The sequence below is a fragment of the Rhinatrema bivittatum genome, chromosome 6 (assembly GCF_901001135.1).
Source record: "Rhinatrema bivittatum chromosome 6, aRhiBiv1.1, whole genome shotgun sequence".
Taxonomy (NCBI): domain Eukaryota; kingdom Metazoa; phylum Chordata; class Amphibia; order Gymnophiona; family Rhinatrematidae; genus Rhinatrema; species Rhinatrema bivittatum.
Genome location: NC_042620.1, coordinates 209,819,239 through 209,835,708, shown reverse-complemented (window position 1 = coordinate 209,835,708; position 16,470 = coordinate 209,819,239).

Here is a 16,470-nt window from a genome sequence, read left to right as displayed (position 1 = left end):
AAAAATGGTGCCAATGGCCCTTTGCCCTTACTATGTGACAGGGCAAAGGTAGTGCCGGCGCCATTTTGAATATTGGCAATACGGCCTGAGTGCAGGAGATCTCTCCCGGACCCCCGCTGGACCCCCAGGGACTTTTGGCCAGCTTGGGGGGGTCTCCTGACCCCCATAAGACTTGCCAAAAGTCCAGTGGGGGTCCGGGAGCGACCTCCTGCACTCGGGCCGTATTGCCAGTATTCAAAATGGCGCCGGCGCTACCTTTGCCCTCAGAATCGCTTTTTTTTTTTTAAACCAATAGAGAGTGGTATCAGAATAGATAGTGCTTTCAATCTCATGGGCTCTTGCCCTTACAGGGCTGCAGCCCCTCTTCTGTGATAACCTCTCTTATTTTTACTCAAACTTAAACTTATCTCTTATGTCAAGTCACAATCGCTTTTCACGTTGGTATTTTCTGGTTCACCCGCCCGACATTGACAATGTTTCGGCGCTCTCCTTGCGCCTGCTTCAGGGGCACTCAACTACTCTCCTACAAAGAAAAAACAATTTTAATGATCCTTTTCTTAATTCAATTTAATTTTTATATGACTAACGCAACGGGACTTACGATTTAGCTCAGCATGACTTCTCCCGACTTTGTCGTACATTCAAATATGGCGCTCAAATGCTATCTTTCTCCTTTTACCGGAAGTCTGCTATTTTGTAGGCATGTCATGAATAATGATCTGTTGACATAAGAGATAAGTTTAAGTTTGAGTAAAAATAAGAGAGGTTATCACATAAGAGATAAGTTAATATATGGTTTAAATGGGTAGGTGAGGTGTGCGTTTTAAACGGGGAATTTTAAATGGGAGGTTTTTGCACAGTAAAACAGAATTAAAGTGAAAAAATGCAACTATAAAAAATAACAAAATAAAAAACACCATATGGGAAGTGGTAAGTGACGTGATCAAACAGTGCTCATACAGGAGAGGGGCTGCAGCCCTGTAAGGGCAAGAGCCCATGAGATTGGAAGCACTACCTATTCTGATACCACTCTCTATTGTTTTTTTTTTAAAGTATCTCACAATAAACATTGGTAAATATAAAATCTGCCAGTTTGCAGTTTTCCTCAAGTCTTTGAATTTATGTTTTAGTATTAATTTGAGGAAGTGAGCCATTAATTTAGTAAATTTCATTTGATTCGGGAAGAATACAAAACCTTATAACCTTGCATAATGCCCAACCACCCCCCTAACCTCCCCCCTCGACCTGCTCCACACACAGATAAGAGTTATACAAACTGGTTAAAAGACAGGAAACAGAGAGTAAGATTAAATGGTCAATTTTCTCAGTTGAAAAGGGTAAATAGTGGCGTGCCTCAGGAATCTATACTTGGACCGCTGCTTTTTAATATATTTATAAATGATCTGGAAAGGGGTACAACGAACATAAGAACATGCCATACTGGGTCAGACCAAGGGTCCATCAAGCCCAGCATCCTGTTTCCAACAGTGGCCAATCCAGGCCATAAGAACCTGGCAAGTACCCAAAAACTAAGTCTATTCCATGTTACCATTGCTAGTAATAGCAGTGGCTATTTTCTAAGTCAACTTAATTAATAGCAGGTAATGGACTTCTCCTCCAAGAACTTATCCAATCCTCTTTTAAACACAGCTATACTAACTGCACTAACCATATCCTCTGGCAATAAATTCCAGAGTTTAATTGTGCGTTGAGCAAAAAAGAACTTTCTCCGATTAGTTTTAAATGTGCCACATGCTAACTTCATGGAGTGCCCGCTAGTCTTTCTATTATCCGAAAGAGTAAATAACCAATTCACATCTACCCGTTCTAGACCTCTCATGATTTTAAACACCTCTATCATATCCCCCGTCAGCTGTGTCTTCTCTAAGCTGAAAAGTCCTAACCTCTTTAGTCTTTCCTCATAGGGTAGCTGTTCCATTCCCCTTATCATTTTGTTAGCCCTTCTCTGTACCTTCTCCATTGCAATTATATATTTTTTGAGATGCGGCTACCAGAATTGCACACAGTATTCAAGGTGCGGTCTCACCATGGAGTGATACAGAGGCATTATGACATTTTCCGTTTTATTCAACATTCCCTTTCTAATAATTCCCAACATTCTGTTTGCTTTTTTGACTGTCACAGCACACTGAACCAACGATTTCAATGTGTTATCCACTATGATGCCTAGATCTCTTTCTTGGGTTGTAGCACCTAATATGGAACCTAACATTGTGTAACTATAGCATGGGTTATTTTTCCCTATATGCATCGCTTTGCACTTATCCACATTAAATTTCATTTGCCATTTTGATGCCCAATTTTCCAGTCTCACAAGGTCTTCCTGCAATTTATCACAATCTGCTTGTGATTTAACTACTCTGAACAATTTTGTATCATCTGCAAATTTGATTATCCCACTCGTCGTATTTCTTTCCAGATCATTTATATATATATTGAAAAGTAAGGGTCCCAATACAGATCCCTGAGGCACTCCACTGCCCACTCCCTTCCACTGAGAAAATTGTCCATTTAATCCTACTCTCTGTTTCCTGTCTTTTAGCCAGTTTGTAATCCACGAAAGGACATCGCCACCTATCCCATGACTTTTTACTTTTCCTAGAAGCCTCTCATGAGGAACTTTGTCAAATTTGATCAAATTTGCGGATGCCACAAAATTATCCAGAGTAGTTAAATCTCGAGCGGATTGTGATGAGTTGCAGGAGGATCTTATGAGACTGGAAGATTGGGCTTCCAAATGGCAGATGAAATTTAACGTAGACAAGTGCAAAGTGATGCCTGTAGGGAAAAATAACCCTTGCTGTAGATACACAATGTTAGGTTCTATCTTAGGAGTTACCACCCAGGAAAGAGATCTAGGCGTCATAGTAGATAGTATTTTGAAATTGTTGGCTCAGTGTGCTGTGGCAATCAAAAAAGCAAACAATGTTAGGAATCATAAGAAGAGAATGGAAAATAAAACGGAAGATGTAATAATGGCTCTGTATCGCTCCATTGTGAGACTGCACCTTGAATACTGTGTGCAGTTCTAGACACCGCATCTCAAAAAGGATATAGCTGCACTGGAGAAAGAGCAGAGAAAGGCAACCAAAATGATAAAGGACATGGAACAGCTGCCCTATGAAGAAAGGCTGAAGAAGTTAGGGCTGTTCTGTTTGGAGAAGAGAAAATTGAGGAGAGATATGATAGTCTACAAAATCATGAAAGGACTTGAACAAGTTAATGTAAATCTGTTATTTATTCTCTCAGATAATAGAAGGATTAGGGGGGCACTCTATGAAGTTAGCAAGTAGTTCATTTAAAACAAATTGAAGAAAATTCTTTTTCACTCAGTGCATAGTTAAGCTCTGGAATTCATTGTCAGAGGATGTGGTTACAGCAATTAGTGTAAATGAGTTTAAAAAAAGGTTTGGATAAGTTCTTAGAGAATAAACTGCTATGACAGCAAGTAATAAGCAATAGTAACTTGTGATCTATCTAATGTTTGGGTACTTGCCAGGTACTTGTGACTTGGAATGGCCACTGTTGGACACAGGATACTGGGCTTGATGGACCCTTGGTCTGACCCAGTATGGCATATCTTACGATATGTACACATACACACCCATCCCAGGCAGCCTTTCATTCACATGCGCAGCTTAATCAGTACTTCTCGAAAAGAACACATTACCCCAATCTTATACTCTCTACATTGGCTCACAATTCAATATAGAATACAATACAACATTCTCTCTATTATACACAACTTGATGTATGATTCCTCCACATGGTTCTGTCTCAACGTTGCATTTATCAACCTAGAAGGAACCTATCTCTGCACAAAAACCTATTACAAGTTCCAACTGTTTGCCTAGCCAGGCTTGATATTACTAGAAGGCGCGCGTTTTCAGTTGCTGGCCCTTCAATCTGGAACTCCATCCCAGATGACTTAAGGCAGGTATCTTCACACAAAGAATTCTTATTTTCTTCAGACAAAGACATTCTTATTTTCAGCAGCTTTCAATTCACTTACTTCTACATAATTTCTCCCATGCTTGTCCTCAGCGCTTAAATAGCACAAACCCGTACCCGTATTGACCATTTTCAGACCTCATGGCACTATGATTGCATACTATGTTATCGATTTTTATTTGCTGCTCATAGGTTAATGTTTTATGTTTTTATGTTATTTTATCTATGCATGTTAGTCAATCTTTAAACCATTTTGACCGATGTATGTTGTAAAAGCAGTATATAAACATTTTTAAATAAAATAAACATACATCCAATTCCAGGCAGCCTCAAATTCACACACACACCCATTCCAGGCAGCCTCCCATTCATTCACACACACACACACACACATCCCAGGCAGCCTCCAATTCTCTCACACACACACACACACATACACCCATCCCAGGCAGCCTCCAATTCATACACACACACACACACCCATCCCAGGCAGCCTCCAATTTACACACACACACACACATCCCAGATAGCCACTCATTCTCTCACACAAACACACACACATTCCAGGCAGCCTCCCATTCACACACACACACACCCATCCCAGACAGCCTCTTATTCTCTCTCACACACACACACATTCCAGGCAGCCTCCCATTCACACACCCCCATCCCAGGCAGCCTCCAGTTCACATACACATCACAGGCAGCCTCATTCACACACACACACACGCAGCCTCTCATTCACACACACACACATGCAGCCTCTCATTCACACACACACACACACACACACACAGACCAGGCAAGTCAGGGTCCATGGGCCATTCCTCCTCTGCTGCTGCTGCCAGCCTGTAGCATCATTATTGGAGAGAGTAGCTGTTTTGCAGCTCTTCCTGCATGCTGGCCCTGTTGTAATTCAACACTCGCGGTGCTAGCACTTCCTTGTATTCACTCGTGAGATGAAAATACAGGAAGTGCTAGCACTGAGAATTACCGCAGGGCCAGCACCCGAGAAGGAGCTGCAGGACGGGCTTCTTCTGCCACCAGCAGGATGGAGCCTGCCGGCAACCACATGAGCTCCCTGCTTCTTTTGCCGCTGGTGGGATGGAGTCCACTGGTGGCCACACGGGCCTCCTGCTTCTTCCACAGCAAGCTGCACAGGCCTCCTGCTTCTTCCACCGCCAGTGGGATCGGGTCCACAGGCAGTAGAACGGGCTTCAACCTGCTCCTGATTCCGTCCTGTCCAATTGCACAGTTTGCACACTCGGTGGCACCGGGCCTGATCTTACCCCCCTTTTGCGGCGAGCTGGTTGCAGCTACCTAGATTATCAAATTGAAAGGGGAAGCTGGAGTAGCCAGCTATTTGCATTCTGTGTGTTCTCCTAAATGTAGTGTTTTGTATACTGCATCTTAATTAAAAGACAATGATCCTGTCTGATGAGCGTCTGAAAAATGAGAGAGAAAATGTAATAAGGAGACTTAAGAGCCTTGAATGCTGTTACTTTGTTCTATTTTCCAGTCTAAATACTGAAAAGATTTGTGCGTAAAAGGGATAGAGAGACTGTATGGGGAACTGAACTGGTGTTAACTAGATTGTTTTGGATTATGAACAATAAAATTTGCATTGGTGGTTATGAGGAAATTACTTAAGAGAAATATAAGGAGAGTTGTTTTGATGTGCTTCTTTTTTGATGTTGGTTTGTAACTAGAACAAACCTAAGGTAAAAAGCTCAGTTGTATAGATTAGTATTCCAGATACTTAGGGCAGTTTAATAGCAGTCCTAGACTAGATCCACCTGGTCTAATAAAAGGATAGAGGGAAAATGCAAGTTTAGAGCACAGGGTCAGCTGATAGCACTAGGGGAGCTACTTATGGCAGTGTCTTAGGCTTAGCGATATGAGGAGAAGGTTTGAGGACCAAGAGAGGTAGCGAGATCTTGCTTGAAGCTTTGATGGCAGTTGATGACCTGGTTGTGCTGGCATAGGCTATCGTCATCTGCGTCAAGACTCCTGAACAGCCCAACAGATGGACTACAATGCACCCCTGCACCTGGAGCTGCTTCACCCAATATAATTATGCAGAAAAATTCCCAATCAAATCTCTAATATCCACATATTTGTCTTATGCTTTTACTCTCTAAAATGAGGCAATTTGTTGAAGTTAGATGTTTGGCAAATTGAAAAAATGCAATTACACAGGACAGCATCTATAAATATAAAGTATGTAGATGCCTTACAGTAATGTAATAGGTATTGCAAGCCATAGCTCTTACAGTCCAGTAGACAGTATTACATTGCATGCTAACTACAGATGATGAAAAAACCTTTCAGCATCACATCTGGGAACCCTACTACTAGAACTCCAGTCCTGGCAAAATATTTTTGCATGTTTTAATCTGCTTAGAATATAGTATAGTGCTTTGGGAATTTCCTGTAGCTTTTCAGATACAGGATGACTTGCTTGTTGTAAAACACTGCAGGGGTTCCTTTAAACAGGCTGGCTGAGCCAATTTGTCTTTGCCATCATCTACCAGAGCTTTTGCAAAAAAAAACAAAAAACTAGAAGCTTGGTTTCTATGAGAAGGAGTTCAGTTAGGGCTCTTCTTGGTTTCATTGAAAATTTGGGGTCTCAGATTAAAATTAGAATTTTTTGGTAATTTATGCTGGTTTTTGATACAATAAAAAGAAGGTCTGTTCAAATTATTGATGTGTGCATTTTTATTATTTTTTTTTTTTTATTGTTTTGGAATTCAAATCCTGCTGCTGCTCCTTGTGACCTTGGGCACGTCATTTCACCCTTCATTGCCGCAGGTACATAGATTGTGAGCCCTCTGGGAACAGAAAAATACCTGCACAGTGTAATCGGCTTTGAAATGGATGACAGGTGGAATGTAAATTAAATAAATACAATAAAACATTGTTTAAAGGGGGGCCATTAAAATTGACTTATGCAGTATTTTATTATACATTTGTTTGTTGTGTTTAATGGCTCTGTATCTGAGGGCCTCCTGGTTTAATACAGGTTATCATATGCAACTAAATAAATGCTACTCTAACATGAGACCAGGTCTTAGAAAACACATTATTTAAACTGCTTCAATGAAGCAAACTACCTATAAAATGTTCACTAGAATATTCTGTCCACTATCCCCATAGTACTTTGAAAAGACCCAGAGGCTACAAAATGATATGAGGTCCATAGTTTGACAAGACCTGGTACTTCATGCCCCCATCTGCCAGGAAATCCCTGATCTCTCCTCAAGTCCTCCTAATACAACACCATAATTGCATTTCAGTTCAACCTATATTTTACCAGGACTTTCTCTTCTGAAAGCCCTGAAGAGTAGTAAATCACCTGGACCGGATCGTATACACCCCAGAGTTCTGAAGGAACTAAAAAATGAAAATTCAGACCTATTAGTAAACATTTGTAACCTATCATTAAAATCATCCATTGTACCTGAAGACTGGAGGATAGCTAATGTAACCCCAATACTTAAAAAGGGCTCCAGGGGCGATCTGGGAAACTACAGACCGGTTAGCCTGACTTCAGTGCCAGGAAAAATAGTGGAAAGTGTTCTAAACATCAAATTCACAGAACATATAAAAAGACATGGTTTAATGGAACAAAGTCAGCATGGCTTCACCCAAGGCAAGTCTTGCCTCACAAATCTGCTTCACTTTTTTGAAGGAGTTGTTAAACATGTGAATAAAGGTGAACCGGTAGATATAGTGTACTTGGATTTTCAGAAGGCATTTGACAAAGTTCCTCATGAGAGGCTTCTAGGAAAAGTAAAGTCATGGCATAGGTGGCGATGTCCTTTCGTGGATTGCAAACTGGCTAAAAGACAGGAAACAGAGAGTAGGATTAAATGGACAATTTTCTCAGTGGAAGGGAGTGGGCAGTGGAGTGCCTCAGGGATCTGTATTGGGACCCTTACTTTTCAATATATTTATAAATGATCTGGAAAGAAATACGATGAGTGAGATAATCAAATTTGCAGATGAAACAAAATTGTTCAGAGTAGTTAAATCACAAGCAGATTGTGATAAATTGCAGGAAGACCTTGTGAGACTGGAAAATTGGGCATCAAAATGGCAGATGAAATTTAATGTGGATAAGTGCAAGGTGATGCATATAGGGGAAAATAACCCATGCTATAGTTACACAATGTTAGGTTCCATATTAGGTGCTACCACCCAAGAAAGAGATCTAGGCGTTATAGTGGATAACACATTGAAATCGTCGGTTCAATGTGCTGCGGCAGTCAAGAAAGCAAACAATGTCTGGAATTATTAGAAAGGGAATGGTGAATAAAACGGAAAATGTCATAATGCCTCTATAATCGCTCCATGATGAGACCGCACCTTGAATACTGTGAACAGTTCTGGTCGCCGCATCTCAAAAAAGATATAATTGCGATGGAGAAAGTACAGAGAAGGGGAATGGAACAGCTCCCCTATGAGGAAAGACTAAAGAGGTTAGGACTTTTCAGCTTGGAGAAGAGACAGCTGAGGGGGGATATGAGAGAGGTTTTTAAAATCATGAAGGTCTAGAATGGGTAGATGTGAATCGGTTATTTACTCTTTCAGATAATAGAAAGACTAGGGGGCACTCCACGAAGGTAGCGTGTGGCACATTTAAAACTAATTGGAGAAAGTTTTTTTTTTACTCAACGCACAATTAAACTCTGGAATTTGTTGCCAGAGGATGTGGTTAGGTGCAGTTAGTATAGCTATGTTTAAAAAAGGATTGAATAAGTTCTTGGAGGAGAAGTCCATTACCTGCTATTAATTGAGTTGACTTAGGAAATAGCCACTGCTATTACTAGCAACAGTAACATGGAATAGACTTAGTTTTTGGGTACTTGCCAGGTTCTTATGGCCTGGATTGATTACTGTTAGAAACAGGATGCTGGGCTTGATGGACCCTTGGTCTGACTCAGTATGGCTTGTTCTTATGTTCTTAAATATTTCAAGATGAAAACATTCTGAGGGCAATAACCCTCAGAATTGCTGCTTAATGTACCATCTGCCTGCTCTTGGGAATTCCTGCAAGCAATGCAGGAATAATTGCCGGCTTTGTAGAATGCCAACATTGAGGGTGGACAATAATCAATGCCCCAATTTTTGTGGGAAAAATGCTGGTTTTGATTATTGCTGTCTTCCCCCCCCCCCCCCCCCCAAAGTCTGATATCTCTTCCTTTGCAGCTACTGCTGTTTTGCGTATTTTTACCTTTCTCTCTCCTGCTTGCTCTACTCTGACCACTGCCTTTCTCATTCATTTCTGACTTGTAGCCACAATGACTCAGAGCTCCATACTGACAAATTCCATTTGTACACCTCTTTGACTTAAATTAAAATGCAAGATATTAGAAAATGTCAATATATAAATAGGAATTTATAGCTTGCTGTATTTTCTACATAGTAGGTTTATCAGGCTGTAATAACATCCTGAAGCAGGCATTAGTATTCTGACAATGTTCTCCTAGTGATCTGTCATTCTGATTTGCACCTGAGCATTTAATTTAATAATTTGGCAATTTCGACATGCTATGTACATATCCTCATATTCCAACTCAGTACTTATATAAATATGTGAAAAAAACTATTTTGTATTGCCACTGCCATATCACATTTCTTCCTCTAAGAAACAAGACGGTAACTTTCAGACCAGTGCGCGGGCATACACTGGCGTGTATGCACTGATGCGTGCCCAGGCACATAGAGATTTTATAACTTGCGCACACATATCTGCGCATGTTATAAAATAGCCTGAGCATGCGTACATGTGCACCTAATTTTACGTGAGCGTGTGCCTATGCATGTAAATCCCATTTCTACCACGCAAGTCAGGGTATTTTAAAAACAGTGCATATCCATGCCATGACCTGTTTCACCAATTCACCCAGTGTTGAGTTAGGTCCTCAAAACCAGCATGATTAATAGTCTGCACTCCCCCAGATCCTTTAAACTGCTTCAAAGTGGCTGGCTTGGGTGGGGTTTTTTGCTTTGTTTGTTTTATTTTTTATGTTTTTTTACAACTCACCCAGTAGAAGGAAACTTCCGTGGCAGTGGGCCTGGGCATGTGGCAGGACATGTAAATATTTCCACACACATCTCTTGGTCATACCCCAAAATGCCCATGCCCCGCCCCTTTTTAAAAGTGAGTGATGTGTGCGTGCACAACAGGAGATATGTGCACATCTGGGCAGGTTTTAAAATTTGGTGGGCATGCATGAGCCTGACTTGCATGTTTGCCGGGCTTTTAAAAATCATCTTGAAGATGAGAAAACACCTTCACAGTTTAATGAAGAGACTGTAATATCTGTTATGCAAAGAACAAAAGGGCAGAAAACAGAGGATGCTAGTGATAATGATATACAAAGCTTCCAAAATGTAAGCAGTGTGGATTACCTCTTGGTACAAGAAAATGACATTGTTTAAAGAGCTCTTCTATGACAGTCCCAACACAATAAATATTTTGCATCTTCTTATTGCAGTTTAGTAATAATCCCCTAACTGATTTCTACATGAAAGGAAAAGCATGAAGTTTCTGCAGTAGTGGATCAGTCCCAAGACCAACAGATTCCAAAGAAAGCAAAGTTACAAAAATAGCTGACAAACTAAACGTGACCTCATTTACTTATCAGTAGCACTTCTGTCCTTGTCAAAGAACATTTTGAGGCTGTGTTAGTTCTCAGAGCAGATAATACTGCAAATCTTAGCAAATTTCCATTGAATGTGTCTATTGTTCTAGTTTCCTTTAACACAGTAATGCACCTTTGTGCAATTTAGGAAGCATAGGTCATCACTTAAAAAATGCTGTTAAATTATAACTTTTACATTAATTAATTATACTACCAGTAATCCCCCTAAACTAACTATATTATGCCTCTTCCTGCAATCAGCTCTCAATACAAACCTTTTTCCTCACAGTCCCTTTTGTCAGCTAAACTTATTCTGGATTCCAATCTCTTTCTCTGACCCCTATATCTCTGGAACAAGCTTCCTCTGGCAACACACCATATCCTCTCTCTCTCAGCTGAATTAACAGTTCTTCAGCGGCATTCCACAGCTCTCCAAAATAACCCATTTCCAACTCTGTGGCCCAGTCCTGTCTCTCTAACAATTGTCATCTCTTGCATGTCTTCTCGTTCTTTCCTCTTTAGACCTCAAGCTTATTACCTCCTGCAGGGCTTTCCAAACATTTAGCCAATGTGACCTCATTTTAGCACTTGAAAATTCACAGGACCGCAGAGGATAACCAAACAACAGATCGATACTGTAACGTGCGGTTGAAGATTTCCTGTCTGTAACGTGCTGGGAGCGCACAATACAGACGAGTAAGGCCATCCAGCGATACAGTCTCCAGTTTCACGCGTCCTTAGCGCTTCCTAAAACAGACGCATAACCCTTTCCGCACGCAGCATGTATATATGTAAATGAACGAATTAGCTGTATAATGAAGGAATTAGCTATTCCCCTCCGATACTGTGACGCGCGCTCAGATTATCTGCTTTGTAACCCACTATTTTGCCGCATCCTTAACCTGTTAGTTTACCACCTACCCTCTACTTGGTGTTAGTGTGGTGTTCGAAAATTAAAACGGGAATAAAGTGTAAAAATGGGGGTAAAACCAAAGGGAGTAAAGTGTAAAAAGTGTAAAAAAGTGTAAAGTGTAAAAAACCATGGACGACCTCCATATTAACATTGCAGCGTAAGTTGTTTATATATATGTATAAATACCTGTCACTTTCCGAATCCCCCAGGCGTGCGGTCATCGAGGTGGCTGCGGGAGCCGGCGGGCGGGTGGGGGCCCGTTCATCCAGGCGGCGGCGGCGGTGGGAGCCGGCGGGCGGGTGGGCGCCCGTTCATCCAGGCGGCGGGAGCCAGCGGGCGGGTGGGCGCCCGTTCGATCCAGGCGGCGGCGGGAGGGTGGGCGCGCGTTTATCCGGGAGCCGGCGGGCGGGTGGGCGTGCATTCACTGCCGGCGGAGGGAGCCGGCGGCGAAAGCGGCCTCCGGCAGCCCCCGCCAGCAGTGAATGAATGCGCGCCTGTGCAACCCGTGCGATTTCGGCGCTCAAGGTGTGACGTCATGACGCTTTGTCATGATGTCAAGAGTGCATTGTCCAGCAACAATCACTACCCTCTCACACTCCCCACATTCCAGCTCATCCACTCTCTCTCAGCCTCCATCATCTCCAGTTAATTTCTCTCAACCTACGCCCCCTCCAGAGGATGTCCTTCAGGGGCGGCTCAAGGTAATCTGCTGCCTGAGGCGAGGGAGGGGTGAGATGGCATTTCTTTCCTCTTTAAGGCACAGCATAGGTTTAATCCAGGCCTGGCGCCACCTTGTGTGCAAACCATGCAATTGCACGAGGCAGCACACCCAGTGGAGCAGCATCGGGAGCAGGGAGAGGCCTGCGTTGTTGCCGGTGGACCTGATCCTACTGGCAGCGGAAGATTTTCGCTTTTTCTGCCACCGGTGGATCAGGTCCACTGGCAGCAGAAAAAGCAGGAAGCAGTTTTGTATCGGGGGGGGGGGGGGGGGGGGGGGGGGGGGGGGGGGGGAGAGCATGTCACTTTGATCGGCAGGGCTGTGGTGCAGCTCAACCATGACCCGAAGAAAAAATCAGTCCAGGTGCCCCTACTCCTTCCTGCACACGCAGCTCCCGGAAGAAAAACGTTTCTGGAGCCATGGAGTGATATAGAGGCAGCATGACATTTTCTGTTTTATTCACCGTTCCCTTCCTAATAATTCCTAACATTCTGTTTGATTTTTGACTGCTGCAGGACACGAGCTGACAATTTCAATGTATTATCCACTATGATGCCTACATCTTTTTCCTGGGTGGTAGCTCCTAATATAGAACCTAACATCGTGTAACTTCTGCATGGGCTATTTTTCCCTATATGCAATACCTTGCACTTGTCCACATTAAATTTCATCTGTCATTTTAATTATTTGATCTTTTATTCAACAGCATTTTTTGAAATATGGTTTTAGTATTATGATTATGTATTTTTTGTCTTGATTTTATTGATTGATGTTTGAGGAATGGTGATGATTCTGTTTTTTCATTGTTGCACTGCATAGAGTATCTGGCTTCTTGCGGTTTCCAGTTCAGTTTTTGTCTGCATGTTTGTATTTCTGCTTTATGGTTGCCCTATTCTGTATTTAGTGAGGGCTGGTTTATGTTCTACATGTGTGACTGAGGTGAGGCATTCTCCTAATAGTTGTGGGGCTTTCAGAGAGTCAAGCCCACACCCAACACACATCGCAATAGGCCTAATAGCATATGGGTTCCAAATGTCTTTTTTGCAGGGTTTTCTGGTTGGCTTCACAGCAGTGCATGTAAATATAATACCCTTGCGCCAGCCATGGGCTCAGGGGGGAGGGGGATGTGTCAGTTTTTAAAGTTTATACCACTGAAGGGAGCTGGGCGGTTTTTTGGGTGATCCCAGTACAGAGAATGAATGGGGGGGGGGGGGGGCAGCAAAAAAGCTAGCACCAGCCCTGGTTAAATCTGGTTAAATCATCAAGAGAGACAAGTTTTGTTTTTTTTTTTTTTTGGGGGGGGGGGGGGGGGGAGAGTGGGTCCCCATGTTATCTGCGCCTTGTGGTTATTTGAAATGCCGGGATGGGGGTAAGGGGTGGGGGAGACAGTGGTCAGGGTTCCCAGAGGAGTGGCAGAGTATCAATGGCAATAATTCTAGGAATCTGGCAACCCTACCCCACTCTCAGGAATCCTCCCCACCTGCTTCCCACTCTTCCTTAGTATTTGCTCCCTGGGAATGTGGGAAACAGGTGAATGGTAGGGTGTGTGGGGGTGCCATACTCTCTCAGGGCTGGAACAAAAGGTGTTAGGTGCCCTAGACCAATCTTGCAACCATGTGCCATCCCCCCTCCTCACGCACAATTAAAATCTATGCATTTATTTTAAAATTTCTTATTAACCAATTCCCTGACACAAACAGGGAGATTCTACATGAAAAAGGATATTCAAAGCACAGTCTTCTGAGGTAAAATTATCACTTACATGTATATTATATTATATTATATATATATATATATAAATCAAAAAAAACCCCCAACGTAATTACGTGGGAGATATCTAGCACCCCTTACATATGATAATCCAATTTAAATACCCCACAAAATTTAAAAATATCAACTTTTTATTAGTGTTTTGACATGCACCTTACAGATATATTAATACAAAATTGTATCACATACATTATTATTACATACATTAAAATATCTAGTTAGTCCAATGAATGTTAGCCCTCAATTTCTCACCTGATTGCTAAACTCAATCTTACCCTCATTGGACTATTATCCTCACTGTAACGTTGTACTTGGTCTCCTGTAAATGAATTCACCACTTAGTTATTAAACAATTTTATCTGCATAGCCTAATTACCACTGCTATGCCCATCAATCTTAACAGAAATTAGTGGCGTATTCCACTAATACGCCACTAATTTCTGTTAAGATTGATGGGCATAGCAGTGGTAATTAGGCTATGCAGATAAAATTGTTTAATAACTAAGTGGTGAATTCATTTACAGGAGACCAAGTACAACGTTACAGTGAGGATAATAGTCCAATGAGGGTAAGATTGAGTTTAGCAATCAGGTGAGAAATTGAGGGCTAACATTCATTGGACTAACTAGATATTTTAATGTATGTAATAATAATGTATGTGATACAATTTTGTATTAATATATCTGTAAGGTGCATGTCAAAACACTAATAAAAAGTTGATATTTTTAAATTTTGTGGGGTATTTAACATAGAAACATAGAAACATAGAAATGACGGCAGAAGAAGACCAAATGGCCCATCTAGTCTGCCCAGCAAGCTTCACACATATTTTCTCTCATACTTATCTGTTTCTCTTAGCTCTTGGTTCTATTTCCCTTCCATCCCCACCTTTAATGTAGAGAGCAGTGATGGAGCTGCATCCAAGTGAAATATCTAGCTTGATTAGTTTGGGGTAGTAGCCGCCGCAATAAGCAAGCTGCACCCATGCTTATTTGTTTTACCCAGACTATGTTATTAGCCCTTATTGGTTGTTTTTCTTCTCCCCTGCCGTTGAAGCAGGGAGCTATGCTGGATATGCGTGACGTATAAGTCTTCTCCCATGCCGTTGAAGCAGAGAGCCATGCTGGATGTGCATCGAAAGTGAAGTATCAGGCCCATTTGGTTTGGGGTAGTAACCGCCGTAACAAGCCAGCTACTCCCCGCTTTGTGAGTGCGAACCCTCTTTTCTTCTCCCCTGCCGTTGAATCAGAGAACTATGCTGTATATGCATTGAAAGTGAAGTATCGGCTTATTTGATTTGGGGTAGTAACCGCCGTAACAAGCCAGCTACTCCCCTCTTTGTGAGTGTGAATCCTTTTTTCCACATTTCCTCTTGCTGTTGAAGCTTAGAGCGATGTTGGAGTCAAGCCTGTGTATGTTTATTTAATAAGGGTATTGACTCCAGGCAGTAGCCATCATTCTGGCGAGTCACCCACTCTTCATTGGCAGCCTCTTGACTTTATGGATCCACAGTGTTTATCCCACGCCCCTTTGAAGTCCTTCACAGTTCTGGTCTTCACCACATCCTCCGGAAGGGCATTCCAGGCATCCACCACCCTCTCCGTGAAGAAATACTTCCTGACATTGGTTCTGAATCTTCCTCCCTGGAGCTTCAAATCGTGACCCCTGGTTCTGCTGATTTTTTTCCTTAGGAAAAGGTTTGTCGTTGTCTTTTGATCATTAACACCTTTCAAGTATCTGAAAGTCTGTATCATATCACCTCTGCTCCTCCTTTCCTCCAGGGTGTACATATTTAGATTCTTCAATCTCTCCTCGTACGTCATCCGATGAAGATCCTCCACCTTCCTGGTCGCCCTTCTCTGTACCGCCTCCATCTTGTCTTTGTCTTTTTGAAGGTACGGTCTCCAGAACTGAACACAGTACTCCAGGTGAGGCCTCACCAAGGACCTGTACAAGGGAATAATCACTTCCCTTTTCTTACTCGATATTCCTCTCTCTATGCAGCCCAGCATTCTTCTGGCTTTAGCTATCGCCTTGTTGCATTGTTTCGCCGACTTCAGATCATTAGACACCATCACCCCAAGGTCCCTCTCCTGCTCCGTGCACATCAGCCTTTCCCCCCCCATTAAATACAGTTCATTTGGATTTCCACTCCCCATATGCATGACTTTGCACTTCTTGGCATTGAATCTCAGCTGCCATATCTTCGACCACTCTTCCAGTTTCCTTAGATCCCGTCTCATTCTCTCCACTCCTTCCGGCGTGTCCACTCTGTTGCAGATCTTAGTGTCATCCGCAAAAAGACAAACCTTACCTTTTATCCCGTCCGCAATGTCGCTCACAAAGATATTGAACAGGACCGGTCCCAACACCGATCCTTGCGGTACACCACTTAAAACCGCTCTCTCTTCAGAGAAGGTTCCATTTACCATCACACATTAAATTGG